Source organism: Lepidochelys kempii, chromosome 12, assembly GCF_965140285.1.
Source record: "Lepidochelys kempii isolate rLepKem1 chromosome 12, rLepKem1.hap1, whole genome shotgun sequence".
Classification (NCBI taxonomy): domain Eukaryota; kingdom Metazoa; phylum Chordata; order Testudines; family Cheloniidae; genus Lepidochelys; species Lepidochelys kempii.
The window spans coordinates 29,215,371-29,232,842 of record NC_136391.1 but is presented as its reverse complement, the minus strand read 5'-3'; the positions used below and the strand labels follow the sequence as shown (position 1 = coordinate 29,232,842).

At 38.9% G+C, this 17,472-nt stretch overlaps 1 protein-coding gene across 4 annotated transcripts in view; it reads right to left on the bottom strand.

Moving 5' to 3' along the window:
• Window positions 1–17,472, bottom strand: part of CDH8 (cadherin 8) — a 196,542-nt gene that overhangs the window by 43,379 nt on the left and 135,691 nt on the right. The gene's annotated exons all lie outside the window — the stretch shown is intronic.

The following is a 17,472-nucleotide window of genomic DNA, read 5'->3' as shown; positions in this document are numbered from 1 at the left end:
TTTCAGTAGCCTAATGCTAGCTCCATTATCCAGCTATGAATCATAGACTCATGGAAGTGTAGGACTGGAAGAAACCTTGATAGGTTTTCTAGTCCAGACCACTGCACTCAAGACAGGACTAAGTATTATCTACACCATTCCTGACAAGTGTTTGTTTAACTTGCTCTTAAAAACCTCCAATGATGGCGATTCCACAACCTCCCTACGCAATTTAATCCAGTGCTTAACTACCCTGGCAGGAAGCTTTTCCTAATGTCCAGTCTAAACTGCCCTGACTGCAATTTAAGCCCATTGTTTCTTGTTGTATCCACAGAGATTAACAAGAATGACTGCCCTGCACCTTTAAGGGGGCCGGGGGGAAGGGGAGGGAAATGTGTCTGGCTGGCCGAAGGAAGGGAACAATACTTTATGGCTGGGTGGGGGAGGGGGAGATTAAAACTGCTGCAAAAAGGATCAGCATGGTTGCTGACTCAGCCCCTGGGAATACAGAGTTTAAAAGGGGCAGCTTGGCACCTGTAGCCTCCCTTTTTATATGGACCAGGCTGAAGAAGGACTCACCTTTGCTCCCTTTTAGGTGGTAAAATACCAGGTTTTTACCTGCTGGGGGGCATTACGCTAGCCGCCCCTTTTTTAGGGGGGCTGGGAAGGAATTTTTCCCTTACCACCTGATTGGCTTGGGTGCAGTTGGGTTTTTTTTTCATCTTCCCCAGAGCGAGTTCAGCAAGGGCTTTGTTCGTGCATGGCATGACGGGTGGTAGGCCGTATGTTGCAACTCATTATTTAAGTGTCGGGCGGATGTCCAGTGCAGGTACTCCATAGGGAAGGTCTAGAGTGACCAGATAAATGGCTTGGAAAAGGACTTAAAAAGAGATGTTCCTTAAAGGAATGAACAGGGGGCGGTTGGGGACTCCTATGATTGGTACAGCAGGGAGCCAACCCCCCATTCTTATAGCTCATCTTAACCCTCCTACAAGGGGGCAGGGGTGAATGATAAGCCCTGGCAATGGATTTGCTGGAGGGACCTGGATGGAAAAAGAGGGGGAGCTGGCAAAAGCCCCCGAGTGATTATGGAATAAGCATGGGGTTACCTGCACTGTACACTTGTATCTGCCAGGTAGTCCCAGATATCTAATAATAAAGTTGCGGCCTGATTAAACCCATGTCAAATATCTCCTGTTCTTCTTTCAGCATAGCCAGATAATAATTATTCTTCCTCCTCCTCCTTGTAAAAACCTTTAACATACTTGAAAACCATTATCATGTCCCCCTCAGTCTTCTCTCCTCCAGACTAAACAAACCCATTTTTTTCAATCTTTCCTCTTAGATCATGTTTTCTTGATCTTTAAAAATTTGTGTTGCTTTCCTCAGGGCTTTCTCCAATTTATCTACATCTTTCCTAAAATGTGTCACCCAGGACTAGACACAATACTCCAGTTGAGGCCATATCAGTGCAGAGGAATTACTTCTCATGTCTTGCTTATAACACTCTTGCTAATACATCCCAGAATGATGTTTGCATTTTTTGTAACAGTGTTACACTGTTGACTCATATTCAGCTTGTGATCCACTATGACACCTAGATTCCCTTCCGCAGTACTTCTTCCTAGGCAGTCATTTCCCATTTTGTATGTGTACAACTGATTGTTCCTTCTTAAGTGGAGTACTTTGCATTTGTCCTTATTAAACTTCATCCTATATTATATTACCTTATTTTACGTCATTTTTTTTCAATTAAGTATCAACACTCTGAAGAACTGCCTACTACGTGAGTTCAATTCAGAGCCTGTCTCAGGCAAAACTAATTATCCTGAGCAGAAGTTTTGCCTGAGTAAGTACTGCAGAATCAGTTCCTGTCAGGAAATTGCAGGTTAAAGAACAGGCAGGTTTTCATGATAATGATGGAACCTTAATTAATAACTATATCAGATACCACAATATTAATAATAAGATTTCCCTCTTTTTTAGCACCAGCCATTCAAGAATCTCTAAGGATGTCACAAATGCTATTTAATTATCAGAACATCTTTGTGAAGTACAAGTATTATTATACCCATTATAAGGCAGGTAAACTGGGCCACAGAGGGTACATCTACACAGTGAGCCTCAGCCCCTGGCAGTGAGCCACAGAGCCTGGGTCTATAGATTCGGGCTTGTGGGAGTTGGGCTACTGTGCTAAAACTAGATGTGTAAACGATATAGCTTGGGCTAGAGCTCGGGCTTTGAAGCCCAGGGAGGGGATTCTTGCCCTCTGAATAAGTGTCTCTAAACATAAACTCCAGGCAGGTGCTTCCAAACAAATGTCAATAAAACCTTTATACTACACCACAGTACAACCCATTCTAGCAATGCCACATATTTTATGAAGGGGGGGGGAATTACTGTACACAAGTTTTATGGAGTTTAAAAAATAAATACTGGTATTATCTTTTATGTCCCTCTACCTGTAACCCAGCTGCCTTAGTTACCATGATTCTCAATATACAATGCTCAGAGGGAAGAGACATTACCCTAAATACATTCACAACACTTCTAAAAAAATTTCTGAAATAACATAAAAGTGTCTACTTAAAGATTCAAAAGTATGATATCAGCAAACCTTGCAGGGTTAGAAGCAAATGCTTGGTGTCAACTGGAAAGCTTGGAACATCCCATTTCCAGTTATATAAGGTATGTGGGTTTACCAGATATTATATCTTAAATGCTTAATGCTTGAAGCTGCTCAGAGTTAGATAGCCTAGGAAAAGTTCTAGGGGAGATTGTCTCTGGACAGGATAAACTTGTTCCATCAAAAGGTGCATGATAAATGCAATGAATCAAAGTTTCATAATTTATCACATTCATAATAACATTGCATTGATAATATGCACACATTCAAAAAAGGTTAATATGCAATTCACAAAGCCAAAACATTTTAAGCACATTTTCTTTATCTTTATAATACATAAACAATTAAATGTTTTGGCTTTTCAGAATTCTCAGCACTAGTGTCACATTTAAACACTAAAGATTTACTTTTATCTAAATTAAAGAAACAATGACAGCTCAAATTTTAAATATATTACCGAGGAATGTAATTAATTAGATAAGCGTCTAAAGAAATTACTCATGTCCCTTGTGACTGCCCCCAAAATGTTTGTCTTTCAAGTGAAACACAAACATTATATTTAAATATATTATAACTAGAAATTTTATGAGAATTAATTAAAAATTTACTAAATTTATAATTTAGTAATTTATAATTTTAGTAAATAATAATTTACTAAACACTACAGAGAGACCCAACTGGTTTGGAAATGCTTGTTATTTGAGTTCTTCAGACTACAATGAAATAAACTGTCATTTAAGAGAAAGAGAGAGAAATTTACATTGATCACCAATTTTTGTCATTAACACTATGAGTCACACATCCTTGTTATCACCTCAAACACTGCATTGTCCTTTCACTTATGTACATTGCTTTCCATAGAAGTATAAATCAGAACAAATAGCTATTAAAATAGTGAAAACAAACTAAGAAATACTAAGTAGACACGCAGATCTACACTTGGATGAATATAGTATGAATATAAAATAGTTAACATTTCTTTCATATTCCTATTTTGGCACTTCCAGCATACACCTCTTTCTCTATGGCAAAGCACTTGTATGCAATTTATCAGACTCTCAAGTTCAAACCTGCCTGTTAGCTATAGCCCAATACTCTTAGAATCCTCATTCCCTGTTACATATTAGAAAAGCTGTACAGAATATGATGGGGGCTATTCCTCCCATGCAGCTAATGGATTGTTCCAATTAGTTACTCTGGTGCAAAACTATTAAAGGCAATGAGGTTGCACAGGTGTCAGAGGACATCACTAAGGTAATGGGATAGAACAGTTTTCACAATGGACCTAATTTGGCTTCTAAAGATTTTATTACTGATGATGATGATGATGATGATGCACAACAAGAAAAGGCCCAGCTTGAGTCTTGCAACCTAAGGGAGTTTGTAGGGCTGTCAGTTAAAATAAAAGAAATAAAATAATGACTTTGTAAATTAAGTATAATTGATATGGATATCAATGATGTGAACAAGGACTCCTACAATGCAATTTTTAGCAAGTCTCTTTTAAGAGCTACACCTTAAAGACCTCATTTTCCGTCCTGGTAAGGGCACATCCACTTGGTATTCTGCACAATTGGCACAAACATGTAATCACAATAATTGCACTGCACTTGCAAATTAGGTGCATACACATGGACATGTTGCCTCTTTCCATGTAATTATTGAAGTCAACATTGCTGCCTGTGATCTGCAGACCCTGAATACTTCTGAATTGGCACTGGTGAAAGCAGCCAGACTTCCCACTGTCTAACAAGATAGACATCAGGAAAGGATGCAACAGTGTAAAGGAGCTAGAGGAACCAATTAGCAATAAGTGAACCAGAAAATATTAGAAGTCTCAGCTGAGTTCAGGTCCACAAGTTTAAAGGTTTACCTGAACCACATGTGTCTGAAAAAAGTTGCACTAGAAATTTAATGAAATGTTACTTTATTCCAGCACTGTCTGGACGTGAACCTGGAAATAAAGGTCAAATCTGGCAGTCATTGCTCAGGCAAGCTATCCATTGATTTTAATGGCAAACTTGCTCAAGGAAGGTCTTAAAAGGGCTCCAGCATTTGACACAAAGTACAAAGAGATGAGAAAATTAGAACTTGCCAAATAACCTAATCAAACTTTTCCAAACCTCCAAACATGATCTTTTAGATTTATTTGAGGACAGTGAGTTGGTTGTTATAGCCAAACAAGTTTGCTGACAAGTTGAGAAAAAAAATAGATATAATATTTGAATTTAAAACATCACAGTTCAATTATTATTATTGTTGTTGTTTATTAGCATTTATATCTCTGGAGCACATAAGGGCCCTAACCAAGATACAGAATAGAAGACAGTCCTGCCCTAAAGAGCATACAATCAACAAGACAAAATGAACAATGAAAAGCAGTTTGCTAAAAGTGCAACACTTGGTACTGAGCGTAGTCGGTCCCTCTGAAACACTATAAGCCAAGTTTCAGAGTAACAGCCGTGTTAGTCTGTATTTGCAAAAAGAAAAGGAGTACTTGTGGCACCTTAGAGACTAACCAATTTATTAGAGCATAAGCTTTCGTGAGCTACAGCTCACTTCATCAGATGCATATCGTGGAAACTGCAGCAGACTTTATATATACACAGAGAATATGAACCAATACCTCCTCCCACCCCACTGTCCTGCTGGTAATAGCTTATCTAAAGTGATCATCAGGTGGGCCATTTCCAGCACAAATCCAGGTTTTCTCACTCTCCACCCCCCCACACAAATTCACTCTCCTGCTGGTGATAGCCCATCCAAAGTGACAACTCTTTACACAATGTGCATGACAATCAAGTTGGGCTATTTCCTGCACAAATCCAGGTTTTCTCACATCCCCCCCACCCCCATACACACACAAACTCACTCTCCTGCTGGTAATAGCTCATCCAAACTGACCACTCTCCAAGTTTAAATCCAAGTTAAACCAGAACATCTGGGGGGGGGGATAGGAAAAAACAAGAGGAAACAGGCTACCTTGCATAATGACTTAGCCACTCCAAGTCTCTATTTAAGCCTAAATTAATAGTATCCAATTTGCAAATGAATTCCAATTCAGCAGTTTCTCGCTGGAGTCTGGATTTGAAGTTTTTTTGTTTTAAGATAGCGACCTTCATGTCTGTGATTGCGTGACCAGAGAGATTGAAGTGTTCTCCGACTGGTTTATGAATGTTATAATTCTTGACATCTGATTTGTGTCCATTTATTCTTTTACGTAGAGACTGTCCAGTTTGACCAATGTACATGGCAGAGGGGCATTGCTGGCACATGATGGCATATATCACATTGGTGGATGTGCAGGTGAACGAGCCTCTGATAGTGTGGCTGATGTTATTAGGCCCTGTGATGGTGTCCCCTGAATAGATATGTGGGCACAATTGGCAACAGGCTTTGTTGCAAGGATAAGTTCCTGGGTTAGTGGTTCTGTTGTGTGGTATGTGGTTGTTGGTGAGTATTTGCTTCAGGTTGCGGGGCTGTCTGTAGGCAAGGACTGGCCTGTCTCCCAAAATTTGTGAGAGTGTTGGGTCATCCTTTAGGATAGGTTGTAGATCCTTAATAATGCGTTGGAGGGGTTTTAGTTGGGGGCTGAAGGTGACGGCTAGTGGTGTTCTGTTATTTTCTTTGTTAGGCCTGTCCTGTAGTAGGTAACTTCTGGGAACTCTTCTGGCTCTATCAATCTGTTTCTTTACTGCTGCAGGTGGGTATTGTAGTTGTAAGAAAGCTTGACAGAGATCTTGTAGGTGTTTGTCTCTGTCTGAGGGGTTGGAGCAAATGTGGTTGTATCGCAGAGCTTGGCTGTAGACGATGGATCGTGTGGTGTGGTCAGGGTGAAAGCTGGAGGCATGCAGGTAGGAATAGCAGTTAGTAGGTTTCCGGTATAGGGTGGTGTTTATGTGACCATTGTTTATTAGCACTGTAGTGTCCAGGAAATAGCCCAACTTGATTGTCATGCACATTGTGTAAAGAGTTGTCACTTTGGATGGGCTATCACCAGCAGGAGAGTGAATTTGTGTGGGGGGGTGGAGGGTGAGAAAACCTGGATTTGTGCTGGAAATGGCCCACCTGATGATCACTTTAGATAAGCTATTACCAGCAGGACAGTGGGGTGGGAGGAGGTATTGGTTCATATTCTCTGTGTATATATAAAGTCTGCTGCAGTTTCCATGATATGCATCTGATTAAGTGAGCTGTAGCTCACGAAAGCTTATGCTCTAATAAATTGGTTAGTCTCTAAGGTGCCACAAGTACTCCTTTTCTTTTTACTATAAGCCAAGTTCTTGGCCTTCACTATGCAACTTATGGAGTAGTGCAAAGCAGCTGTAAAGCTTCCATGAAGGAGTAGCCAAGGATTCCCTCATTGCTGGAACAGCAGCCTTCATTCAAAGTCCTAATTTAGCGCATAGAGATGTACACTTTAATATTTCCTTTATCCAAGTCTATTTTTTTTTGTTTAAATAGATTATCAGATTACATCAGTGTTCTGCTTAAATAGTAGTAAACTGTGTTGTATTTTAACTAAAAGCAAGCAATACCTAAATACAAAGTAGAATCCTGGAAAATTACAAGCTTTTTGTCATCCTGTAGCTTGGAAGTGGTTATTTCAAGCTCCTCTGGCTCAGTGAAACTTCAAGTATAATAAGATTTTAAATTAGAAATAGGAGAACCCAGAGAAGTTCCAGTTCTAATAGAGAAATCAAAAACACACAAAATCTAAACTACTGATTAATGAATAAACAAACAACCCCCTCAAAACAAAACAAACACCACCAAAATCAGAGTTTATTTCACATATCTATTTTTTCAAGCTCAACAAGTTGTATTTAACAGATCATTTTCCTTCACATAATTCTGATAGTATCTGATGGGTCTCATAAGATAATCTACACATATGATAAATTTATTCTGTTTGACTTTACACTCCCCCCTCCGTGTATTCCTTTATCTGTATAACACTGCACCCGATAACAACTCTTCGCCATATAAAACTGACAGAGCCAATCTTGATAAAAAAGGATGCTATTATGAAGCTGAATTTTTATTTAGATGGTACATTCCAACTGTGGAAATACTACAACATAGAGAATGTGTCCATTTGTCCTGAGTGCTGCATAATGCCCTGATTTTAACTGGACCTGAGCACCTGAGACTAACTGTGAACTAATTAAGACAAGCCCTATCAGTCTACAACTTTCCCATTAAAAATAATGGATCACAATGGATTCTGAATTGGAAAAAAGTCATATTAAGGAGTGGTAATTTTTGAAGGATTAATACTACAAGAAAAGATTCCCTATTTGAAAAGAATGGGGAGATACTGGCATTGAGAAATTACCAAGAATCAGTGTAAATCTACCAGTACATAGGGAAAAGGCTGCTAGAACATGCTGTTCAGAAAAAAGATCATTGGTTCCAAATTAATGTTCCAATGGTATTTACCTTCAGCACACCTAAAGAGATGTATTATTGGAATACAGATTAGAGGGAGTATGTGGAAAAGAAGAATGCTGAGCACATTTTTTGAGCCTGTCCCTTAAATCATTCTTTGTGGGGAAAAATAAGGGTGATTGAAAGCATGGTCTGCTCCCAATGGGTTCTTTAGTCATTTTCCAGGTGAAGGAGATAAATAACTCAAAAGGAAACTTATTTAAAATTTTATATTTATAATAACACATTGACATGCTGCCAATTTTTTTTTAACTGTGGACTTTTTCAAATATTTGCCAGTGATGCGCGCTAGATAAAATATTCTCCCTTCTGTTCCTCATCACCACCACATATCCCAGACTCTTGCCAAACCCATGTCAACCCTGATATGGGTGTGTCAAGGACAGCATTATTTACTGGCTGATAAATGAGGTGGAGTTGGGCTAGGGGAGTAGCCTTGGCTTTTGGTGAAAGCAGTTCCAGCAGGGTGGATAGGTTTTAAGGGTAACTTACTTTGAAACTAACATTTTTGTTCACAGGATCCAGCTGCCAACTCTGCTAATAATGTGGCTATGGGTGTGTCTACATAGGAGCTGGAAGGTGTTAATTCCAGTTTAATGAGGCCTACCTCTGCTAGCACTGATCAAGTGAGTGCGCTATAAAAAAAGTGCAACTGTGGCAGTGCAAGCAGCAGGATGGGCTAGCCACCGCAACGTACGGTATCTATGGTCTTGGACAGATTCGTATTTGGTGCAGCTACACGTTCCCACTCTATTGTAGACATCCCCTAAGACAGACTGATGTCAGCTAAGCAGTGTACCAAGACTGGTGAATGGTGATGGAATGGTACCTGATACTTTTCCTTCACTTGACCTTCCTCATACCCCTTCTTTTCACTGCTGATATAAGAAGCATTTGAGAAATTTTAGAGGTGGAAAATGCAAGCTGCTCCAGAAGATTTTAATTAATTAGGGCCATATCCTTCAAGCTATGTTCAGGCAAAAATCTCAGCATCTTTAATTTTTGCTTGAGTTTTGTAAAGCATAACAATTGCTGAATTTGGCCCAGCGCTATTATGAAATATGGACTTCTTACTCTTCAAGTGACATATCTGATACAGAAGTTATCAACCACCACCTTCCATCTTTCACAGTCCTGACAGAGTCATAAAACTTCCACTCTCCTTTGGATACCAGTCCATCTGGAGATGTTTCTGACATAGTTGGTTCTCTTTCTTTAACTGTAATCTTTCCTGATAGTATAAGTGCTGGATTTAAGTCACTCTCCAATCAACCTGTATGTTCACAAAAATATGTTACTCTCTTACCTAGGGTCTCAAGCAATTGTGTTATTTTTAATTCCACCCTTCTCATCACCTCATTTTTCATAGTTTTAGTTATCCAGCTAATTTTAAAAATTATTCCATAACACCCAAACTCAAATATTATAAGTCATGTCTCAGTGTCCTTTTTAAGTGTCCATGTCTCACATCCATACCGTGAACACATGTAGTACTTCAGCAATCTAGTGCAAATGTGCAGTTTTAACTTTCGACAACACAGAAGTTTTTGGAAGTTGCTGAATGCATTTTGTAAGCTGTATCCTTAGCTCTGAAAAATTCACAGAAATGTAAATACCCTGGGACTACAAGACCAAGCAGATTAATTTTATTGGTGATATTCTGCCCATCCTGTATAGCCCCGTTTGCTGTTGCAACATTAATGGATTATATCTTTCACATATTTTTTATTTTTCCTTTAAGGCCTGATTCAGCTCTCACTGAAGTCAATGGGAGTCTTTCTACTAACTTCAATGGAAGTTTGATTTAGTCCTTACTCTTGATATTGTATTGTTCAATTTAATTTCTTTGAAAATATGATAACAGTATTCTTCACTGATTTACACTAGCTCATGATCAGATCCATAATATTTAAAAATTAAACCAGCATATTCTGTACAGATATACACACACACCCCTGTTGGAGTCAAAGGGATGTGAGTTTGAATATCTGAGGGCAGAATGCATCTCAGTATTTATATGGAACCTCTTTGCTACTTTTCCTGTAATTAAGCTGTGTATTGCATTGCTTTGCAGTTATTCAGCAACCTAGTAAATAGTTACAGTGTAATTACCTCTGATCCTCTGTGAATTAAGAAATCCATTTTGTTAGTGCCCTTCAAATCAGCTGAGCAGTAATTAGGGGTATTTGTTTCTTTGCAGAACGCTCTGATTGCAAACATAGCAAAGTCCCTAGAAACTATGGTTCTGCATATTTCATTTTGACTGCAGTGAGCTTCATATTCATTGTGACTCATAACCAAGATATATGTGACACATCAATATGAGTAAACAAATAGATAATTCAAAATAAATTGCCAGTATACCTCCTTGGATAACAGTATTGCAACCTGCTATCTCAGTGTCAAGCTTTTGGAGATCTTTTTTTTAAAAGATCCTGCTTTAGTCGTAACTCCCACTGCACATACCTGAAAAAAGGTAGGGAACAAACATTCTCCCAGCCACCCTTCCATCCTGATATCACATTACATACAAATCTGGGAATTATCTGGCAATAACTCATACAGTGTAGATCACTTTCCTTCCTCACTCATTCCCACCAATTTGGGGAGGGCTGTTGTCAGTTCCCAACCCCTCCAAACCTGGTCTCACCCCACTGCTGGAATCCCACCTCTGTCTCCTTGCATAACGGCTAAGGGGCTGACTCTGCTGTCAGACATTAGGAGCCCCAACCCCATTCACACCTTCTTTAGGGGATGCCTTCCCCTAAGACCACTTCTGACTCTTGTTTACCAGGAAACCAGGCCACCTTTGGAATAACTATGTGCACTGGACATCAGTTACCTGCTAAATTGTGACAGCGTGAACTGTACCTCCTGGCTTACCCAAATGGCTCCTGGATTTTCTGTGGAGAAGATGAACTCCAATCTCATTCCCACCCAATCTCAGTACTGAGGGAAAAATTCCTTCCCAGTCCTGAAAACCACAACTAGAACAATGCTCACATCAGACCAAAAAACACCAGTCCTACACTTATTCCATGAGTGAGAAAGTGGGAGCTGCTGGTCTGGACACGAGAGAGATCTCCATCAAGCAGAACAGGGCATATAGGGGAAATTGGCGTGCAGGGGGAAAATGGCATAACTGAACTTCTTCAGCCTGACCTCAGCTCGCGTGATGCCCCCATCTCCTGCTCCCCCAATCCAAAGGAGGAAGGGAACCCTTCTAGGAGCTATGGCCCCTTTCTTTCCATTTGGCCAGAAAAAGCCTCCTGCCATTGAGGTTGTAGGTATTGTATTCATTTGAGCCTTTCTGTTAACTGGAGTTAGAATCTATTTACAGCTTCTTAGTAACTTCCGCTCACTCCTTGTGGCAGCTGCCACTTGTTAACTCTTCCAGTATGTGAAAGAGATATTCCGACGGGTCAGATGGAAGTAAGAGTCAGGGAGATATTTCAGGGAATCCAAGGAACAGCTTAGATTTAGGAGACACCCTTGGCTGTGATTTGCATTCTGATATCATTATTATTTGAGTTATCAATAAATCCAAACCCCAGAAGTGGTAAATTTGTCTTTACGCAATGTGTGTTGTAAACTTTATTTGGAACAGACTGGGATGGGAATGCTACCAGCTTATAGCAACATAAGCACTATAAAATGGATTTCTTATATTTTCAGAAGCTATAAGCAATACCATAATCATTGTTAGGAAGTAATGGGTTCTCATTTCTACACATTACCATGAGTTATTTCCGGAAAATAATGTAGCATCATTATATGACTTGAAATAAACACATAATAAAAGCACTAGGATAAAGAGATTAAGTCTACTCTATAGGATAAAGAGATTAAGGAGCCAGTCTCAGACACAACAAATCTAGCAGGTAAATTCACAGGGCTTGAGTCACCATTGTGTTGCTCCTGTCGTAGGTTGGAATAACTCCATGTTAATCAAAGGAGCTTCAATAGTATAAAGTTGGAGTAGCACAATCAGGAATCAAGCCCACAGTTTAGAGCAATTACAATGTTAATATGGAGATGGTATATCACACATATTAAAAATGCTATAAAATATTGACTCATACAAAACAACTTATCAATTATAATTAGCTTGAAAATTGTATAATGAATAGCAGCAATAATAAATACATTTTATTGATGACTAGATGTCTGGGATACTTTAGATTTTTAATTTAAACATCATTTCACGAATAACAAAATAAATAACTCAGAAGAAAACTGACCCAAAACATTTCAATATTTTTTTTTACATCTAAAACTATTATAAAATATGTTTCCTGTATTTATTTGTTTAATAAGTGGGCAGATTTTAAAATAGGCTTAGCACCTGGCAGTTCCCATTGTTCTCAAGTGAGCATGTTGAACAATTGGGAAAATCTGCCCCTTTACCTCTAAGCCTGAAGGTACTGTAACGCCTCATCCACAACAACCGTTCTTAAAACTCACAGTATGCTCCTCCGAGTAGCTTCATTATTTGAGATGGAAATTCCATCCACAAAAGTGCACCAGGGAGACTGACTATCATGGTGTTCAATTATAGATATATCTCCACCCTGTTTCATTCCCAGGCTATGGCCTGCAATCAACCATACACAATTTTCAAGGTACTGGAGTCACATATTGCCCAGAATAATAAGTGTACTCACATCAAAATAGCTGAGTACTCTGCACTACTGATCTGGGGGAAAAAATTCCTTCAGAAATTATAAAATTCAAGGTGCAGATGCCCATTTGGCAATTGTCCAGTTTAGTCCTCTTTAGCTTTCTTCACTTCAGTCTCACACTCATTTTGCTAATTCAGTAATGAAATATTGTCAGTTTGTTCTTTCCTCCATTTCTTTTGTGGCAATTAACAAATCAGTCAAGCATATTCAGCCCTTTAGCTAACAGACGAGCTTGCATTTGTATTTATTTTAGTCTTATATGCTCTCCCTTTCTCTCAAACAATCCGTCCCATTCATGCCCATTTTTATGGTGTAAATTTTGATCCATGTTGTCACTCTCCAAAGTCTTTTTGCAAAATCAATGTTTTTCAAAATGTACAGCTTTACAGACTAACATTGCTCCATAAACTTCTGAAACCAGGGATGATGGTTCTTAGGCAGCTGATCCAATCACTCTCCCCATTAGGTATGGTTACCACCTCCTACAAAGTATGCTTCTTGCATTTTTTTTCTTCAGCTAAGTGTTCATTTTTATAGTTTCCTTGTGTCCTTACCAGATAACTGGAAACACAGTTTCCTTGCCCACTTATTCACCTTCTCTGCAGTGCCCCCACCTGCCTGTTGTTCATTCCAGTTCTCAAAGTATGGAGCACATCTTACTATTGAGATCTCTATTCCATTCTATATAGGCTTTTATACCACACTCCTAACCATAATAGCAATGTGACTACATATCTGTCATGTGTTTGTTCTCTCATCTTCTTCACACAGGGAGAGGATTGTTTTGGCACATTTCCACTCCCATTGGCATCCATATAGGCCACTTCCCCTCAGATGAATTCCTGAGGTAAATACATCAATTGCTCACATGGAAAGCAATACAGTCTTTGGAAAGTAGGTAATGCATTTTAGTGCATTTTTCAGTGCAGTTTAGTTGACAGAAGCAAGGAGAGCCAGGATCATGTGACCAAACAATGCCTCAAGGACATCCAGTACTTGCTTTGTTGTCTATAATGGGTATGCCTCTAGCCTGTAGTTATAACCAAATAAACAAGAAATCTAGCTTAGTAAATTCAGGTAGAGCAAAAATTATGCGTTATATAATTTCTATCATGCTGATCAGAAAAGAAAGGGTCTGGTGAAAAGGTTAAGCACTTCTGAGCTCCTGTTTAAACCTTCTCTGATGCTTCTCTTTCCTTTTTAAGCTTTACTGAAATTTATTCAGCCCTAAATGAAAGATAATTATATAGTATACCAAAGTAATTCCCTAAAACATTATAATTATTCTTAATAATGTCAATAGTAGTTTTACAATAAAAGACAAAATAAAATTAAGAAATTAGAAGTATTAACAAAAGAATTCATGACATTAAAATGTAGTTTTCAAGTACATAAAAGGTTGTTACAAGGAGGAGGGAGAAAAAATCTTCTTCTTAACCTCTGAGGATAGCACAAGGAGCAATGGGCTTAAATTTCAGACAGGGTGGTTTAGGTTGGACATTAGGAAAACTTCCTAACTGTGAGAGAGTTTAAGCACTGGAATAAATTACCTAGGGAGGTTGTGGAATCTCCATCATGGGGGTTTTTAAGAGCAGGTTGGACAAACTCCTGTCAGGGATGGTCTAGATAATACTTAGTCCTGCCTTGAGTGCAGGGGACTGGACTAGATGACCTCTCGAGGTCCCTTCCAGTTCTATGATTCTATGTGCTTGCTGAATGCACAAACATTAATCTGAAGAATATTTTACTATATGTCTTTCTTCCTTTTTAACTTGTGTCCCTGCATCCTAAAAAACCCACCTGAAATATATAAAGAAGATAGCTTAGCATAGAATGCACTGAGTGATGATTCATAATTGCATTTATATTCTTGATAAACCATAGCCTTTTTGGATTTATGCCTTTTGGATTTATGGATTTTTTCCAATAGGTGACAGAAAGGGACAAAACTGCCCCATATGTCTTCATTTCTAAAGGATGCAGCAAGTATGGGCAATTGACTTTGTTAGTTACATGCCATAGCTTTGTCCTCGAGGTTTCCTATGTCTAGAAAAGAAAATTGTGGTCACACCATTTTTATTTCAAGATCTCTTCTATTTTTTCATCCAGTGCTTTGATGAGCTTTGCCAAACACCATCAGGAATTTTAAAATGATTGTTAGAATAACTGTATTATAATGCAAAAATGATGTTACTTAATTTTACATGGAAATGAGTTACAGTGATTTCTACTTTACTGTGTCAGAATTTTTTTTTTCAAATAAGCATGGTTCAAGAGCTATTTATTTCATATCACTTCCTAGCGAAAAAGGAATATTTTACATTCTCAAGCATAGCTAAACAATTTCATTATCAATATTTGGTAACCCAACTAATAAGTTTAATATTAGTAAAAGGAGAGCATTGAAGAGAAGGAAAATTCATTCATGGAGGATTCTGAATTTTCAAAATTTGTTTTTATTCCAATATGGAACAAACCCCCACAATTTGAAAACACTCCACAAAAGAATTTCCATCCATCCAACCATTCAGGATTGATTAAAATGTTTAATTTAAATTTTGACTTTTTACATGTATAATACATAATACAATAAAATAAAAAATCAAAATGAAGTCATTCAAAAAGAACAACAAAATACATTCTGAAAAGTCAAAATATAATGTGTTGACATTTTTAGGAACTATTTTTTCCTCTTTTTCCCCCCAAAATGAATTTTTGGCAAAATCAACATGATTTTGCAAAGGGTCCCAATGGCAATGTGTCTTCCAACAGTAAACTGTTCTGAGTTTTTTCCAGCCAGCTTTATTTAAAAGGCAGGCCTTATCTTGCCCTTGGAACCCTTTCTGCTAGGCTAGGGAAGCTGTATTTAAAGAATGATTGAACAAGAGAGTCGATCCAAATCACACAGTCCAGCAGTGGTGCTGTATTTTCAGTGGATAACACATGCCATCCTGCCCACTATTGCCAGGTGCTAAAATCTTGAGATCCCTTGGGCTTTGGACTGTTTAAATTCTCTGTCACATGTCAAGCCCATCAGAACTAGCAAAGGTAGGAGTGCTAGATCAGCAATAAGAGTATGTTTACACTGCAGTCGTAGGTTTTACTGCACCTCAGGTAGAGTTCCGGGCAGGCTTATATAGCCCATGCTGAAGCCCAGGCTGTCATATCTTTACTGCTATTTTTAGCTGAGCTAGTTAGACTAATACCAACCTGTGCTGCAGTGAAACCTCCAATTCAGTGTAGACACATTGGAGGTGTTGCTGCACCCATGATAGAGCAAGAGTGAGAGGTTTCCCTGTGTTTTTTAACATAGCTGCACCATGTTAGAAAAAGCAAATCCTTTCATCTGTGGAAGAGAAAAAATAGCAGGCAAAGCTCAAGCCATGATGGAATTTGTCACTGGTAGACGTGAGGTTGAAGTAAAAGAAGAAACCTGCAAGAGGTGGAGCCAATGAGAAAAAAATATATCTTTACAGAGAGTTCAATAGTCTCCCAGTTGAAGAGGAAAGAGAAACACCACCCATTGTGTTCTGCTGCCTGTGTATGGATAGAGAACACCAAGTATTCTGATAAAAGCAAGTAAAAAGTGTGGATGGAAACCAAATACAGAGGTACTCTTTCAGGTGGTCACAGCCAGGTAGTTGGATAGTAGGACTTCAGGAATTAATCTTATTTATGGGTTCTAAAATAAATAATATCTGAATTTAAACCATCTTGCTGTGCAGAGTGGTCCTAGGCAAGGATTCGATTACTATTTTTCTCCTCCTCCTCCGCACCATTTATTATGCTCATGTTTCATCCTAATAGACTGTAAATTCTCCGGGGTAGGGACTGTCCTTTCGCTCTGTGTCTGATCAGTACAGAGCGCAATGAGGCCCTGTGTCTGGCTGATGCCAGTATGTCAGTAGCATAAAGAACAGAGTGTAACTTACATGTGAGCAACTGGTTATATCTGCATTTCTCAACTGCTGAAAGTTACAAGCCGTAAAACTGATTGAAGGTGTAAATTATGATTCAGAGTCACACAGGCTGAATTTGGGACACACAATGCAACACATATCAAATATTACAAGAACAAATATACCACAGAATAATTAACTCCCGATAAATCTCTCTCTCTCTCTTTGCTCCTACATATAGTGTGCATACAAGAAGGGTGTGTATTTTTAAACCTAGGGATGGACTGGCACATTGCAATCCACCCTGAGGGGCAGCATGTTGCTGCACTGTGGTAGGATCAGCACAGACCAACCATTGTGAACTTTGCTCCAAGGCAGATGTAAGCCAAACCTGCCCCTTTTCTAGCTCAACTTACTTCCCCCTCTACAGCTGTGCTGATGGATCTGCTGTGAGGTAGGGAGGAGCCAAGACTCTTACCCATCCCACTACTGGCACCACCCTCACCCACATATGCAAGAGGAGGAGTAGCAGCCTGGGAGAAGCTGTTCCACGTTGTAACCCATAATGTAGGTGGCCGACACAGGGAACGGAAGGAGATCTCTTTTTACTCCCCAGTGTACTCTTTACTCTTTTTACTCCCAAGTGTAGGGGTGTAGGCTGGCTCAACTTTGAGCCCATAGAATGCAAGCAGAACATTCCACTTATTTAAGTCTCAGCATCCTCATTTCCATAAGATTAGATGTCACAAACCATAACTGAGATCCACTTGCAATATGGAGTTTAGGGAATCCAAATAAATAAAAAAAGAATAAATAAATAAATAAGCAACGCAGC